The sequence below is a fragment of the Balaenoptera ricei genome, chromosome 11 (assembly GCF_028023285.1).
Source record: "Balaenoptera ricei isolate mBalRic1 chromosome 11, mBalRic1.hap2, whole genome shotgun sequence".
Classification (NCBI taxonomy): Eukaryota; Metazoa; Chordata; class Mammalia; order Artiodactyla; family Balaenopteridae; genus Balaenoptera; species Balaenoptera ricei.
In genome coordinates, this window is record NC_082649.1 from 54530403 (window position 1) to 54545980 (window position 15578).

Below are 15578 nucleotides of genomic sequence, written 5' to 3' on the forward strand. Positions count from 1 at the left end.
GCAGCTTTGTTGAAATCATTTGTCCAAATAATTATGGGACTATTTTTGTACTCTCAGTATTTTCCATTGATCTATTTGTCTATCTTTACACCAAACCACACTGTCTTGATAACTGTAGCTTTATAATAAGTCTTGAAATCAGGTTTTATTAGTCCTCGAACTTAATTCATTTTCAAATTTGTTTTGGCTGGACTAGATTCGTTGCATTTCCATATAAATTATAGAATCTTCTGTCAGTTTCTACAAAAAAGCTTGCTGGCATCTTGATTAGGATGATGGTGAATCCATAGATCAATCTGGGGACAATTGACATCTTAACATTACTGAGCCTTCCAACCCATAAACCTGGTATATCTCTCTATATATTTAGGTGTCTTTAAATTTCCCTTAGTATGTTTTGCAGGTTTCAGTGCACAAGTTGTGCACATCTTTGGTCATATGTATCCCTAAGTGTTATGAAATATTATTGTAAATGACATTTTTTATTTCAATTTTTGATTGTTCATTGTTGGTAAATAGAAATATAATTGATTTTTGTACATTAATCTTTTATCTTGCAACCTGAATAGACTCACATTAGTTTTAGTAGCTTTTTTGTTGATTACTTTGGATTTTCTATGTAGACAGTCATATCACCTGTAAATGAAGATAGTTTTTCTTGTTTCCGATCAATGCCTTTTTTTTTAATGAATTAATGAGTGAAATAATTTATTTTTGGCTGCGTTGGGTCTTTGTTGCTGAGCGCAGGCTTTCTGTAGTTGCAGCAAGTGGGGGCTACTCTTCGTTGCAGTGCGCGGGCTTCTCATTGCAGTGGCTTCTCTTGTTGTGGAGCACGGGTTCTAGGAGCGCGGGCTTCAGTAGTTGTGGCTCTCAGGCTCAGTAGTTGTGGCGCACAGGCTTAGTTGCTCTGCGACATGTGGGATCCTCCTGGACCAGGGCTTGAACCTGTGTCCCCTACATTGACAGACAGATTCTTAACCACTGCGCCACCAGGGAAGCCCTCAATGCCTTTTTAAAAAAAATTTTATTGGAGTATAGTTGGTTTAAATATTGTGTTAGTTTCAGGTGTACAGCAAAGTGATTCGGTTATACATATATTCATTCTTTTTCAGATTCTTTACCCATATAGGTTATTACAGAATAATGAGTAGAGTTCCCTGTGCTATATAGTAGGTCCTTGTTGGTTATCTATTTTATATATAGTAGTGTGTGTACGTTAATCCCAAGCTTCTAATTTATCCCTCCTCTCCACATTTCCCCTTTGGTAATCATAACTTTGTTTTTGAAATCTGTGAGTCTGTTTCTGTTTTGTAAATAAGTTCATGTATCATTTTTTTAGTTAGATTCTACATATGAGTGATACCATGTGATACTTGTCTTTGTCTGTCTTCACTTAGTATGATAATCTCTAGCTCCATCCATGTTGCTGCAAATGGCTTATTTCATTCTTTTTTATGGCTGAGTAATATTTCATTGTATATATGTACTACATCTTATTTATCCATTCCTCTGTCGATGGACATTGAGGTTGCTTCCGTGTCTTGGCTATTGTAAATAGTGCTGCCATGAACATTGGGGTCCATGTATCTTTTCTAATTATGGTTTTCTCTAGATATATGCCCAGGAGTGGGATTACTGGATCATATGGTAGCTCTATTTTTAGTTTTTTAAGGAACCTCCATACTGTTCTTCATAGTGGTTGTGCCAATTTACATTCCCACCAACAGTGTAGGAGGGTTCCCTTTTCTCCACACCCTCTCCAGCATTCCTTGTTTGTAGACTTTTTATTATGGCCATTCTGACCACTGTAAGGTGATACCTCGTTGTAGTTTTGATTTGCATTTCTCTGATAATTAGTGATGTGAGCATCTTTCCATGTGAGTTTTGGCCATGTATATTTCTTCTTTGGAGAAATGTCTATTTAAGTCTTCTGCCAATTTTTTTATTGTAATGTTTGTTATTTTTTTTAATATTGAGTTGTATGAGCTGTTTGTATATTTTGGAAATTAATCCCTTGTTGGTCACATCGGTTGCGAATATTTTCACCCATTCCGTAGGTGTTTTTTTCATTTTGTTCATGGTTTCCTTTGCTATGCAAAAGCTTATAAGTTTGATTAGGCCCCATTTGTTTATTTTTGCTTTTACTTCTTTTGCCTTGGGAAAATTATTTGAGAAAGTATTGCTACAATTTATGTCAGAGAATGTTTTGCCTATGCTCTTTTCTAGGAGTTTTATGGTGTCATGTCTTATATTTAAGTCTTTAAGCCATTTTGAGTTTATTTTTGTGCATGGTATGAGGGAGTGTTCTAACTTCACTGATTTACATGCAGCTGTCCAGCTTCCCAACACCACTTGTTGAAGAGAGTGTCTTTTCCCCATTGTATATTCTTGCCTCCTTTGTCATAGATTAATTGATTGTGGGTATATGGGTTTACTTCTGGGCTCTCTATTCTGTTCCAGTGATCTGTATGTCTGTTTTTGTGCCAGTACCACACTGTTTTGATTGCTGTAGCTTTGTAGTATAGCCTGAAGTCTGGGCGGGTTATGCTTCTGCTTCCAGCATTGTTCTTTTTCCTCAGGATTGCTTTGGCAATTCTGGGTCTTTTGTGGTTCCATATAATTTTTAGGATTATTCTAGTTCTGTGAAAAATGTCATGGGTATTTTGATAGGGATTGCATTAAATCTGTAGATTGCTTTGGGTAGTATGGCCATTTTAACAGTATTAATTCTTCCAGTCCAAGAGCATGGGATATCTTTCCATTTCTTTGAATTCTCCTCAGTTTCCTTTATTAATGTTTTATAGTTTTCAGCGTATAGATTTTTCACTTTCTTGGCTAAGTTTATTCCTAGGTTTGTTTTTTTTTTGATGCAATTTTAAATGGAATTTTTTAGTTTACTTTCTCTTTTTGGTATTTCATTGTTAGTGTAAAGAAATGCAGCAGATTTCTGTATATTTATCTTGTATCCTGCTACCTTGCTGAGTTCATTTATTAGTTCTAATAGTTTTTATGTGGCGACTTTAAGCTTCTCTACATAGAGCATCATGTCATCTGCAAATAGTGACGGTTTTACCTCTTCCACTCCAATTTGGATACCTTTTGTTTCTTGTCTGATTGCTATGGCTAGGACTTTCAATACTATGTTGAGTAGAAGTGAGAGTGGGCATCCTTGTCTTGTTCCTGAATTTAGCAAGAAGTCTTTCAGCTTTTCACCATTGAGTATTATGTTGGCTGTGGGTTTGTCATAAATGTTCTTTATTTTGTTGAGATATGTTCCCCATATACCCACTTTGGTAAGAGTTATTTTATCATGAATGATGCTGAATTTTGCCAAATGCTTTGTCTGCGTCTTTTGAGATGATCGTGTGGCTTTTGTCTTTTGTTGATGTGGTGTATCATGTTGATTGATTTGCATATGTTGAACCATCCTTGTAACTCTGGAATGAATCCAACTTGATCATGGTGTATAATCCTTTTTATGTGTTGTTGGATTTGATTTGCTAATATCTTGTTGAGGATTTTTGCATCTATATTCATCAAAGGTACTGGCCTGTAATTTTCTTTTCTTGTGTAGTGTCTTTGGTTTTAGTATCAGGGTGATGGTGACTGCATAGAATGACTTTGGGAGTGTTCTCTTCTGTCTTTTGGAAGAGTTTGAGAAGGATCAGCATAAGGTCTTCTTTGACTGTTTGGTAGAATTCCCCAGTGAAGCCATCCAGTCCTGGCCTTTAGTTTACAGGGAGGTTTTGTTGTTGTTGTTGTTTTAAATTATAGATTCTATTTCATTTCTAGTGATTGGTCTGTTCAGATTATCTGTCTCTTCTTGACTCAGTGTTGACAGGCTGCATATTTTAAGAAACTTTTCCATTTCTTCTAGGTTGTTGAATTTGTTGGCATCTAACTGTTCACAGTATTCTCTTATGATTTTTTATATTTATGTGGTATCAGTTGTTATTTCTCCTCTTTCATTTCTTATTTTGTTTATTTGGGTCCACTCTTTTTCTTCTTGGTGACTGGCTAGAGTTTTATCGATTTTTTAATAATCTTCTCAAAAAACCAACTCTTGGTTTTCTTGATCTTTTCTATTTCTTTAAAAAAAAATTTTTTCCCTTGTGATGAGAACTCTTTTTTAAAAAATTTATTTATATTTATTTTGACTGTGCTGGGTCTTAGTTGTGGCACGTGGGACCTTAGTTGTGGCATGCAGGCTCCTAGTTGCGGCATGCGGACTCTTAGTTGCGGCATGCATGTGGGATCTAGTTCCCCAGCCAGGTATCGAACCCGGGCCCCCTGCATTGGGAGTGTGGAGTCTTAACCACTGGACCACCAGGGAAGTCCCTGATCTTTTCTATTTCTTAAAAAATCTGTATTGTATTTATTTCCTCTCTGATCTTTGTTATTTCCTTCCTTCTCCTGACTTTGGGTTTTTGTCTGTTCTTTTTAAAATTCTTTTAGGTGGTAGTTTAGTTTGCTTATATGAGATTTTTTTTGTTTCTTGAGGAAGGCCTGTATCACTGTGAACTTCCCTCTTAGAACTGCTTTTGCTGTGTCGCATAGATTTTGTAGGTTGTGTTTTCATTTTCTTTTGTCTCAAGGTATTTTCTGATTTCTTTATCTTATTGTTGACCCACTGTTTTTTTAGTAGCATGTCATTTAGTCTCCATGTATTTGTTCATTTATTTTTTCTTTCAGTGGTTGATTTCTAGTTTCTGGTTGTGGTCAGAAAAGATGCTTGAAATAATTTCTATCTTCTTAAATTTGTTAAGGCTTTTATTGGTGACCTAGTATGTAATCTATCCTAGAGAATATTCCATGCACACTTGAAAAGAATGTGTATTCCTTTGGGGGTGTGTGTGTGTAGTATCCTGTAGATATCAATTAAGTTCTACTGTTCTGTTGTGTTATTTAGGACCTCTGTTTCCTTACTGATTTTCTGTCTGGATGGTCTGTCCATTGATGTCAGTGGGGTGTTAAAGTCTCCTACTATTATTGTATTATTGGCCATTTCTCCCCTTATGTCAGTTAGTATTTTATGTATTTAGGTGCTCCTGTGTTGGGTACATTTATGTTAAAGAGTGTAATATCTTCTTGTATTGAACCCTTTCTCATTATATAATGTTCTTCTTTGTCTTTCTTTATGGCCTTTGTTTTAAAGTCTATTTTGTTTGAAACGAGTATGCTACCCCCACTTTCTTGTCATTTCCATTTGTATGAAATATCTTTTTCCATCCCCTCACTTTCACTCTGTGTGTGTCTTTCGCCCTGAAGTGAGTCTCTTGTAGGCAGTGTATTGTAGGTTCTTACATTTTATCCAATCTGCCACTGTATGTCTTTTGATTGGAGCATTTAGCCCATTGACATTTAAAGTAATTATTAATAGGTATGTATTTATTGCCATTTTAATTCTTGTTTTCCAGTTTTTGTAGTTCTTCTTTGTTCATTTCTTCTTTTGTGGTTTTATGTTCTTCTTTTGTAGTATGCTTGAGTTCCTTTCTTTTTGTTTTTTTGCGAATCTCCTGTATATTTTTGATTTGTGTTTACCCTGGAATTCAAGTATGCTGACCCATAACTATATCTACTTGCTTTAAACTAATAGTCATACAAGTTCAAACACATTCTAAAAGATTTACTTTTTAATTTTAATTTAATTTAATTTAATTTTTTTGGCTGCGCCGTGCAGCATGCGGGATCTTAGTTCCTGGACCAGGGATCGAACCTGTGCGCCCTGGAATGGAAGTGTGGAGTCCTAACAACTGGACCGCCAGGGAATTCCCAAGATTTACCTTTTTATACTGCCTTCCCCCACATTTTGTGATTTTGATGTTCTATTTTACATCTTCATGCTTATTCTTTTACTCTTTATTGTATTTATAATTGCTTCTACAAAATTTTTTGATTGTTTTTTAATCTGTGTACTAATCTATTTAAGTGATCTTCAATCTTTTTATATATTTGCCTTTCTTATTGTGATTTTCTCTTTTGTATAGCTTTCTTGCTTCTCTATTTAGAGAAGATCCTTTATAATATTTCTTTTAAAGTAGGCTTAGTATTGTGAATTCTTTCAGTTTTTGCTTGTCTGGGAAATTCTGTATCTCTCCTTCTATTCTAAATGATAAGCTTGGTCAGTAGAGTATCCTAGGTTGCAGGTTTTTCCCTTTCAGGACTTTGAATATATCATGCCATTCCCTTCTGGCCTGCAATGTTTCTGCTAGAAATCAACTGATAGCCTTATGGGGGTTCCTTTGTAAATGACTCTTTATTTTTCTCTTGCTATCTTTAGAATCCTCTCTTTAACTTTTGCCATTTTAATTATATGTATTGGTGTGGGTCTGTTTGGGTTCATCTTGTTTGGGACCCTCTGTGGTTTCTGGATATCTGTTTCCTTCTTTAGGTTTGGGAAGTTTTCAGCCATAATTTCTTTCTTTCTTTTTTTTTATTGAAGTGTAGTTGATTTACAATGTGTCAATCTCTGCTGTACAGCAAGGTAACTCAGTTATACATACATACATACATATTATATACATACACACAAACACACACACATTCTTTTTTTTTTTAATATTCTTTTCCATTGTGGTTTATCCCAGGAGATTGGATATAGTTCCCTGTGCTATACAGTAGGACCTTGTTGTTTATCCATTCTAAGTGTAATAGTTTGCATCTACCAACCCCACATTTCCAGTCCATCTCTCTCCCTCTCCCCATCCCCCTTGGGAACCACAAGTCTGATCTCTATGTCTGTGAGTCTGTTTCTGTTTTATAGATAGGTTCATTTGTGCCACATTTTAGATTCCACATGTAAGTAATATCAAATGGTATTTGTTTTTCTGACTTACTTAACTTAGTATGATAATCTCTAGTTACATCTATGTTGCTGCAAATGGCATTATTTCATTCTTTTTTATGGCTGAGTAGTAGTCCATTGTATGTATGTACCATGTCTTCTTTAACCATTCGTCTGTTGATGGACATTTAGGTTGTTTCCATGTCTTGGCTATTGTGAATAATGCTGCTATGAATATAGGGGTGCATGTGCCTTTCTGAATTATAGTTTTCTGTGGGTATGCCCAGGAGTGGGATTGCTGGATCATATGGTAATTTGATTTTTAGTTTTCTGAGGAACCTCTGTACTGTTTTCCATAGTGGCTGCCCCAACTTACATTCCCACCGACAGTGTAAGAGGGTTCCCTTTCTCCACACCCTCTCCACCATTTGTTATTTGTAGACTTTTTAATCATGGCCATTCTGACTGGTGTGAGGTGGTACCTCATTGTAGTTTTGATTTTCATTTCTCTAATAGTTTGTGATGTTGAGCATCTTTTCATGTGCCTGCTAGCCATCTGTATGTCTTCTTTGGAGAAATGTCTGTTAAGGTCTTCTGCCTATTTTTTGATTAGGTTGTTTGTTTTTTTTGTTGTTGAGTGTATGAGCTGTTGTATATTTTGGAGATTAAGCCCTTGATGATTGCATCATTTGCAAATATTTTCTCCCATTCTGTAGGTTGTCTTATTTTTTTTTGCTGTGCCAGAGCTTGTAAGTTTGATTCAGTCCCATTTGTTTATTTTTGTTTTTATTTCTATTGCCTTGCAAGACTGACCTAAGAAAACATTTATGTCAGAGAATGTTTTGCTTATGCTCTTGTTATGGTGTCATGTCTTATGTTTAAGTCTTTAAGGCACTTTGCGTTTATATTTGTGCATAGTGTGAGGGTGTGTTCTAAGTTCATTGATTTACGTTCACCTGTCTAACTTTCCCAGCATGACTTGCTGAAGAGACTTTCTTTTTTGCATTTTATATTCTTGCCTCCTTTGTCAGAGATTAATTGGCCATAGATGTGTGGATTTATTTCTGGGCTCTCTGTTCTGTTCCATTGATCCATATGTCTGTTTTTATACCAGTACCACACTGTTTTGATTACTGTAGCTTTGTAGTATAGTCTGAAGTCTGGGAGAGATATGCCTCCTGCTTTTTTTTTTTTTTTTTCTTTCCCCCTCAGAATTGCTTTGGCAATTCTGGGTCTTTTATGGTTCCATACAGATTTTTGGATTATTTGTTCTAGTTCTGTGAAAAATGTCATTGGTCATTTGATAAGGATTGCATTAAATCTGTAGATTGCTTTGGGTAGTATGGCCATTTTAACAATATTTATTCTTCTAGTCCAAGAACATAGGATATCTTCCATTTCTTTGAATCCTCTTTAATTTCCTTTATTATGTTTTATAGTTCTCAGTGTATAAGTTTTATAGTTCTCAGTGTATAAGTCTTTCACCTCCTTGGTCAAATTTATTCCTAGGTATTTTTTTTTTTGGGTGTGATTTTAAAAGGTATTGTGTTTTTTTTTACATTCCCTTTCTGATATTTCATTGTTAGTGTAAAGAAATGCAACCGATTTCTGAATGGTAATCTTGTATCCTGCTACTTTGCTGAATTCATTTATTAGACCTAGTAGTTTTTGTGTGGAGTCTTTAGGGTTTTCTATATATAGTATCATGTCATCTGCATATAGTGACAATTTTACCTCTTCCCTTCGAATTTGGATACTTTTTGTTTCATTTTCTTGTCTGATTGCTGTGGCTAGGACTTCCATTACTATGCTGAATAGAAGTGATGAGAGTGGGCATCCTTGTTCCAGATTTTAGCAGGAAGACTATCAGCTTTTCACTGTTGAGTATTATATTGGCTGTGGGTTTGTCATAAATAGCTTTTATTATGTTGAGATATGTTCCCTGTATACCCACTTTGGTAAGAGTTTTGTTTTTTTTTTAAATAAATTTATTTATTTATTTATTTTTGGCTGTGTTGGGTCTTTGTTGCTGTGCGCGGGTTTCTCTAGTTGTGGCAAGCGGGGAGTATTCTTCGTTGCAGTGCGTGGGCTTCTCATTGTGGTGGCTTCTCTCATTGTGGAGCACAGGCTCTAGGCACGCAGGATTCAGTAGTTGCGGCACGCGGACTCAGTGGTTGTGGCTCACGGGCTCTAGAGCACAGGCTCAGTAGTTGTGGCGCATGGGCTTAGCTGCTCTGCAGCATGTGGGATCTTCCCAGACCAGGGATTGAACCTGTGTCCCCTTCATTGGCAGGCGGATTCTCAACCACTGCACCACCAGGGAAGCCCGTGGTAAGAGTCTTTATCATGATTGGATGTTGAATTTTGTCAAATGCTTTTTCCTCATCTATTGAGATGATCATATGGTTTTTGATTTTTGTTGTTGTTGTTAATGTGTATTACATTGATTGGTTTGCGTATGTTGAACCATCCTTGTGAACTTGGGATGAATCCTGCTTGGTCGTGGTGTATGATTTTTTTTGTGTGTTGTTGAATTTGGTTTGCTAATATTTTGTTGAGGATTTTTGCATCTATATTCATCACTGATATTGTCCTGTAATTTTCTTTTTTGGTGATACCTTTGTCTGGTTTTGGCATCAGGGTGATGGTGGCTTCATCACAAGTCTTTGGGAGTGTTCCCTCCTCTTAAATCTTTTCGAAGAGTTTGAGAAGACTCGGTATAAATTCTTCTTTGTATGTTTGGTAGAATTTGCCTGTGAAGCCATCTGGTCCTGGACTTTTCTTTGTAGGGAGGTTTTTTTTTTTTTTTTTTTTTTTTTTTAAGATTTTTTTAAAATTAATTTATTTTTGGCTGTGTTGGGTCTTCATTTCTGTGCGAGGGCTTTCTCTAGTTGTGGCAAGTGGGGGCCACTCTTCATCGCGGTGCGCGGGCCTCTCACTATCGCGGCCTCTCTTGTTGTGGAGCACAGGCTCCAGACGCGCAGGCTCAGTAGTTGTGGCTCACGGGCCCAGTTGCTCCGCGGCATGTGGGATCTTCCCAGACCAGGGCTCGAACCCGTGTGCCCTGCATTGGCAGGCAGATTCTCAACCTCTGTGCCACCAGGGAAGCCCGAGTTTTTTTTTTTTTTATTACAGATTCTATTTCAGTCCTAGTGATTGGTCTGTTCAAATTATCTGTTTTTTCTTGATTAAATTTTTATGGGCTGTATGTTTCTAGAAAGTTGTCCATTTCTTCTAGGTTGTCAAATTTGTTGGCATATAATTGTTCATAGTATTCTCTTATGAGTTTTTTGTATTTCTGCAGTATCAGTCGAGATTTCTTCTTTTTCATTTGTTATTTTGTTTATTTGGGTTCTCTCTCTTTTCTTCTTGGTGAGCCTGGCCAGAGGTTTGTTAATTTTGTTTACCCATTCAGAGAACCAGCTCTTGGTTTTATTGATTTTTTAATCTATATTTTATTTATTTCTTCCCTGATCTTTATTATTTCCTTCTTTCTGCTGACTTTACGTTTTGTTTGTTCTTCTTTTTCTAATTCTTTTAGGTGGTAGGTTAGGTTGTTTATTTTAGATTTTTCTTGTTTTTTGAGGAAAGGCCTGTATCTCTATGAATTTCCCTCTAATAACTGCTTTTGCTGCACCCCACAGATTTTGTGTGGTTGTGTTTTTATTGTCATTTGTCTCAAGGTATTTTAATTTCCTTTTTGATTTCCTCGTTGATCCATTGGTTTTTTAGTAGCATGTTGTTTAGTCTCCATGTAATCATTTTTTTCTCATTTCTTTTCCTGTGGTTGATTTCTTTTCTTTCTTTTTTTTGTTTTTTGAGGTTAATTTGTGCCTTTATTTGCCAGCATAATTTAACTACAGTGGCCTGCGAACTGTTCTGATCTAAAAAATACATTTTACATCACAATCCAACAAACACACATACATATATAATATGTATACTTAAAAGTGAAACAAATGTTTTGCCAAAAACGTCTACCCTGAGTGTTAATTTTTTTTTTGAGACTTTTTTTTAAAGCAGTTTTGGTTTACAACAAAATTGACAGGAAGGTACAGAAATTCCCCATATACCCACTCCCCTCACATGCATAGCCATTATCAACAGAGTGGTACTTTTTAAAAAAAAAAAACAGGGATGAACTGCATTGACACATCATACCCACCAAAGTCCACAGTTCACCTTAGGGTTCACTTTAATGAAGTGAATAGTGTTGCACATTCTATTTTGGACAAAAGTATAATGACATATATCCATCATTATAATGTCATTCAAAGTACTTTCACTGCTCATAAAACCTTATGCGCTTTGTGTATTCATCTCCCCTTTCTCCCAAACTCCTGGTGACCGTTGATGTTTTTATTGTCTCCATAGTTTTGCCTTTTCCAGAATAGCATATAGTTGGAATCTATTGTTCTTTTTTCTTTCTCCTTGAAAAGAGAGGTTCAAAGCCTTTATGTTTATAAGACCGCTCATGACCTGCCCATACATGAACCACGGCTCTAGGTGGCAAATTCCCCCACTAAATACTGTAGCTTTTCTTGCAGTATTGAGCCCTGTCCCACTGGTCCTGCCCAGCAGCCACATGGAGGTGCATGGGAACACATGTTTGGTATTTGTTCATAGGAAGGCCACAAGTTTTGTGCCCCTTGTCACAATGAAACCTGTGGTCAGTTTCTAGTTTCATGCCATTGTGGTCAGAGAAGAGTCTTGAAATAATTTCTTTCTTTTTTTTCTTTTCTTTTTTTTTTTTAAGGGTGAGAGACTTGTCTTTTTTTTTTATTTTAAAATATACATTTATTTATTTATTTATTTATTTGGTTGTGTTGGGTCTTGGTTGCGGCAGGCGGACTCCTTAGTTGTGGCTCACCAGCTCCTTAGTTGCGGCACATGGGCTCCTTAGTTGTAGCATGCAAACTCTTAGTTGCACCATGCATGTGGGATCTAGTTCCTGGACCAGGGATCGAACCCAGGCCCCCTGCATTGGGAGCGTGGAGTCTTAACCACTGCGCCACCAGGGAAGTCCCTTGAAATAATTTCTATACTCTTAAATCTGTTGAGGTTAGTTTTGTGCCTTAGTATGTGGTCAGTCCATATGCACTTGAAAAGAATGTGTTCTGTTTTTTGTTTGTTTGTTTTTGGATGTAATGTCCTGAAAATATCAATTAAGTCTATCTGTCTCTTGTATCATTTAGGACTTCTGTTGCCTTATTGATTTTCTATCTAGAAAATCTGTCCATTGATGTGAGTGGGGTGTTAAAGTCTCCTACTGTTATTGAATTCCTGTCAATTTCTCCTTTTATGTCTGTTAGTATTTTGTTTTATGTATTTGTGTGCTCCTATATTAGGTGCATATATGTTGACGAGTGTAAAATCCTCTTCTTGTGTTGATCCTTTTATCATCATGGAGTGTCCTTCCTTATCTTTCTTTATAGCCTTTGCTTTAAAGTCTATTTTGTCTGATATAATATTGTAACTCCCGCTTGCTTGTTATTTCCGTTTGCATGAAATATCTTTTTCCATCCCCTCACTTTCTTTTAAATTTATTTATTTATTTTATTTATGGCTGCGTTGGGTCTTTGTTGCTGTGCATGGTTTTCTCTAGTTGTGGTGAGCGGGGGCTACTCTTTGTTGCGGTGCGTGGGCTTCTCATTGTGTTGGCTTCTCTTGTTGCGGAGCACAGGCTCTAGGCGCACAGGCTTCAGTAGCTGTGGCGGGCTCTAGAGCGCAGGCTCAGTAGTTGTGGCGCATGGGCTTAGTTGCTCTGTGGCATGTGGGATCTTCCCTGACCAGGGCTTGAACCCATGTCTCCTGCATTGGCAGGCGGATTCTTAACCACTGTGCCACCAGGGAAGCCCAATCCCCTCACTTTCAATGTATGTGTGTCCTTTGCCCTAAGGTGGGTCTCTTGTAGGCAGCATATTTTAGGCTTTTTCTTTTTTTTTTGATCCATTCTGCCACTCTGTGTCTTTTGATTGAAACATTAAGTCCATTGACATTTAAGGTAATTGTTGATACATATGTATTTATTGCCATATTAAACCTTGCTTTCCAGTTGATTCTTTGTTTCTTCTTTGTTCCTTTCTCTTTGTTTTTCTTTCTGTGGTTTGATGATTTCCTTTTATTTCATGCTTGTGTTCTCTTCCTTTTGGTTTTTGTGAATCTACTGTATGTTTTTGATTTGCGGTTGCCCTGTTTTTCAAGTATGTTAACCCCTTCCTATATCTGCTTGCTTTAGACTGATAGTCATATAGGTGCAAATACATTAAAAAAAAAAAAGGAATCTGCATATTCTTACTCTCCTTCACCACCTTTTATGAATTTGATGTCCGTTTTCACATCTTCATGTTTATCCTTTTGCTGTTCCTTGTATTTATCATCGCTTTCACAGTTGTTTTTGGTTTTGTTTTCTCTTTGTGATCTGTATACTGGCTAATTTAAGTGATTTACTTTCCAATTATGATTTCCTCCTTCTTATATCTACTTGTTTCTTTTTTATTTAGAGAAGGCCTTTCAGTATTTCTTTTAGGATAGGTTTATTATTGCTGTATTCTTTTAGTTTTTGCTTGTCTGAAAAAATCTTTATTTCTTCTTCTATTCTAAATGATTATCTGGCTGAGTAGAGTATTCTAGGTTGCAGATTTTTCCCTTTCAAGACTTTGAATATATTTTGCCCCTCCCTTCTGTCCTGCAGTGTTTCTGTAGAGAAATCAGCTGGTAGCATTATGGGGGTTCCCTTGTAATTAACTCTTTGTTTTTCTCTTGCTGCCTTTAGAATCTTCTTTTTATCTTTAACTTTGCCGTTTTTATTATAATATGTCTTGATATACGTCTGTTTGGGTTCATCTTGTTTGGGACCCTCCATGCTTCCTATATCTGGATATCTGTTTCCTCCTTTAGGTTTGGAAAGTTTTCAGCCATAATTTCTTCAGATAGATTTTCAATCCCCTTTTCTCTTTCTTTTCCTTCTGGAATCCGTATTATTCATAGATTGGCATGCTTTGTATTATTCCATAGGTCTCATATTGCTTTCATTTCTTTTCATTTGCTGTCTGCTGTTTTGATTGGATAATTTCCATTATTCTATCTTCCAGATCACTTATTCTTTCCTCTGCATTATTTATTCTGCCATTCAGTGCCTTGAGCTCAGCTTTCATCTTGGCAAATGAGTTTTCTAATTTTTCTTGGCTCCTCCTTATAGTTTCTAGTTCCTTTTTACAGTAATCTGCATTTCTGTCAGTAGCCTTTCTTGATTCCTTCAGTATTTTCATTAGCTCCTTTTTGAACTCAGTGTCTATTAGACTGAAGAGGTCTGTTTCATTGTTGGTTCCTTCAGGGGAATTCTCTGGGTCTTTTAACTGGGAATGGTTCCTCTCCTTTTTCATTTTGCTTATATTTCTCTTACTTTGTGAGTTTAGGAGAAACAGTTATCTGCTGTGGTCATGGAGGGCTGTTTGTATGCAGGAGCATCCCTGCATAGCTTGTGTAGGTTCAGTATTTTTTTGCTGTGAGGGCTGTTTTTGGTTTGGGTGCTTGCTGTCTCTTTCCTCCACGTGCACTGGTTGTTATCCCCTTGATAGGGGGTGTGCAGGTGCGTGTTCCATTCATGCTTCCAGGAAGGCAGGGACAGTGGTTGGCTCTTGGTCGCGGGACCCTTGGTGGCAGCGGTGGCGGGCTGTGTTCGCTCCTGGGGAGGGGAGGGCAGTGGTTGGCACTGGGTTGCGGTACCCTCGGTGGTGGTCATGGTTGCTCCCAGGGAGTTGGGGGCAGGAGTTGGTGCCTGGTCACAGGACCCTCTGTGGCAGCGGCGGTCTGCGCCTGCCTCTGGGGTCTGAGATGGTAGTGCGGTGGCTCACACCAGCCCCTGGAGCTCGTGTAGGTGGTGCCCTGCTGCCTGAGGGAGCTCATGGAGAAAGGACCTCCTGTGGTGGCCTGCCCTTTGCTTGCCCCCCAACAGTTGCACCCTGCCTCTCTGGTGGGCCCAGGCCTCCTCCCATACTCCGTTGGTTGTGTCTCACCACACCCTAGCCCCCTCAGGCTGTCTCCATGCAGCCAGCCCCAGTCCTCTCCTCCAGATTTGACCTCCGAAGCCCGAGCCTCTGCACCCAGCCTCTCCTGCCCCAGCAGATGAGCGTCTCAGGCCAGGGAGTGCTGGGCGGCACTGAACTTCTGTGCAGGTCTCTCTCCACTTTGCCCTCTGCAAACCAATTGCTGCGTTTTTCTCCAAGGCTCTGAAGCTCCCCCTCTGTCCCAGCTGATCTCCCCAGTGAGGGGACTTCCCAGTGTGTGGAAACCTTTCTTCTTTCACAGCTCCCTCCCAGGGGTGCAGGTTGCGTCTCGATTTTTTCTCTCTCTTTTTTTTTTCTTTTGCGCTACCCAGGTACATGAGGAGTTTCTTGCCTTTTTGGAAGTCTGAGGTCTTCTGCCAGCGTTCAGTAGATGTTCTGTGAGAAGTGTTCCACATGTAGATGTATTTGTGGGAGAAGGTGGGCTCCACGTCCTACTCCTCCACCATCTTGATCCAATCTGCCATAATTTCTTTAAATACATTTTCCATCCCCCTCTCTTTCTTTTCTCCTTCCGGAACCCCTATTATGTGTAGGTTGGCATGCTTTATATTATCCCATAGATCTTGTATGTTGCTTTCAGTTTTTTTCATTTGTCTTTCTGTCTGCTCTTCTATTGGGTGATTTCCATTATTCTGTTTTCCAGATCACTTATTTATTCTTCTTTGTCTTTTAGTCTGCTCTCCATTGTTTCTAGATTGGTTTTTCTCAGCAGTTGAATTGTCTAC

At 37.9% G+C, this 15578-nt stretch overlaps 1 protein-coding gene and 1 pseudogene across 3 annotated transcripts in view; one reads left to right on the top strand and one right to left on the bottom strand.

Moving 5' to 3' along the window:
- The window catches only part of FBXL2 (F-box and leucine rich repeat protein 2), a 95017-nt gene that overhangs the window by 50223 nt on the left and 29216 nt on the right, over positions 1–15578 (top strand). The gene's annotated exons all lie outside the window — the stretch shown is intronic.
- LOC132375503 (small nucleolar RNA SNORA11) lies at positions 11388–11462 on the bottom strand (annotated as a pseudogene).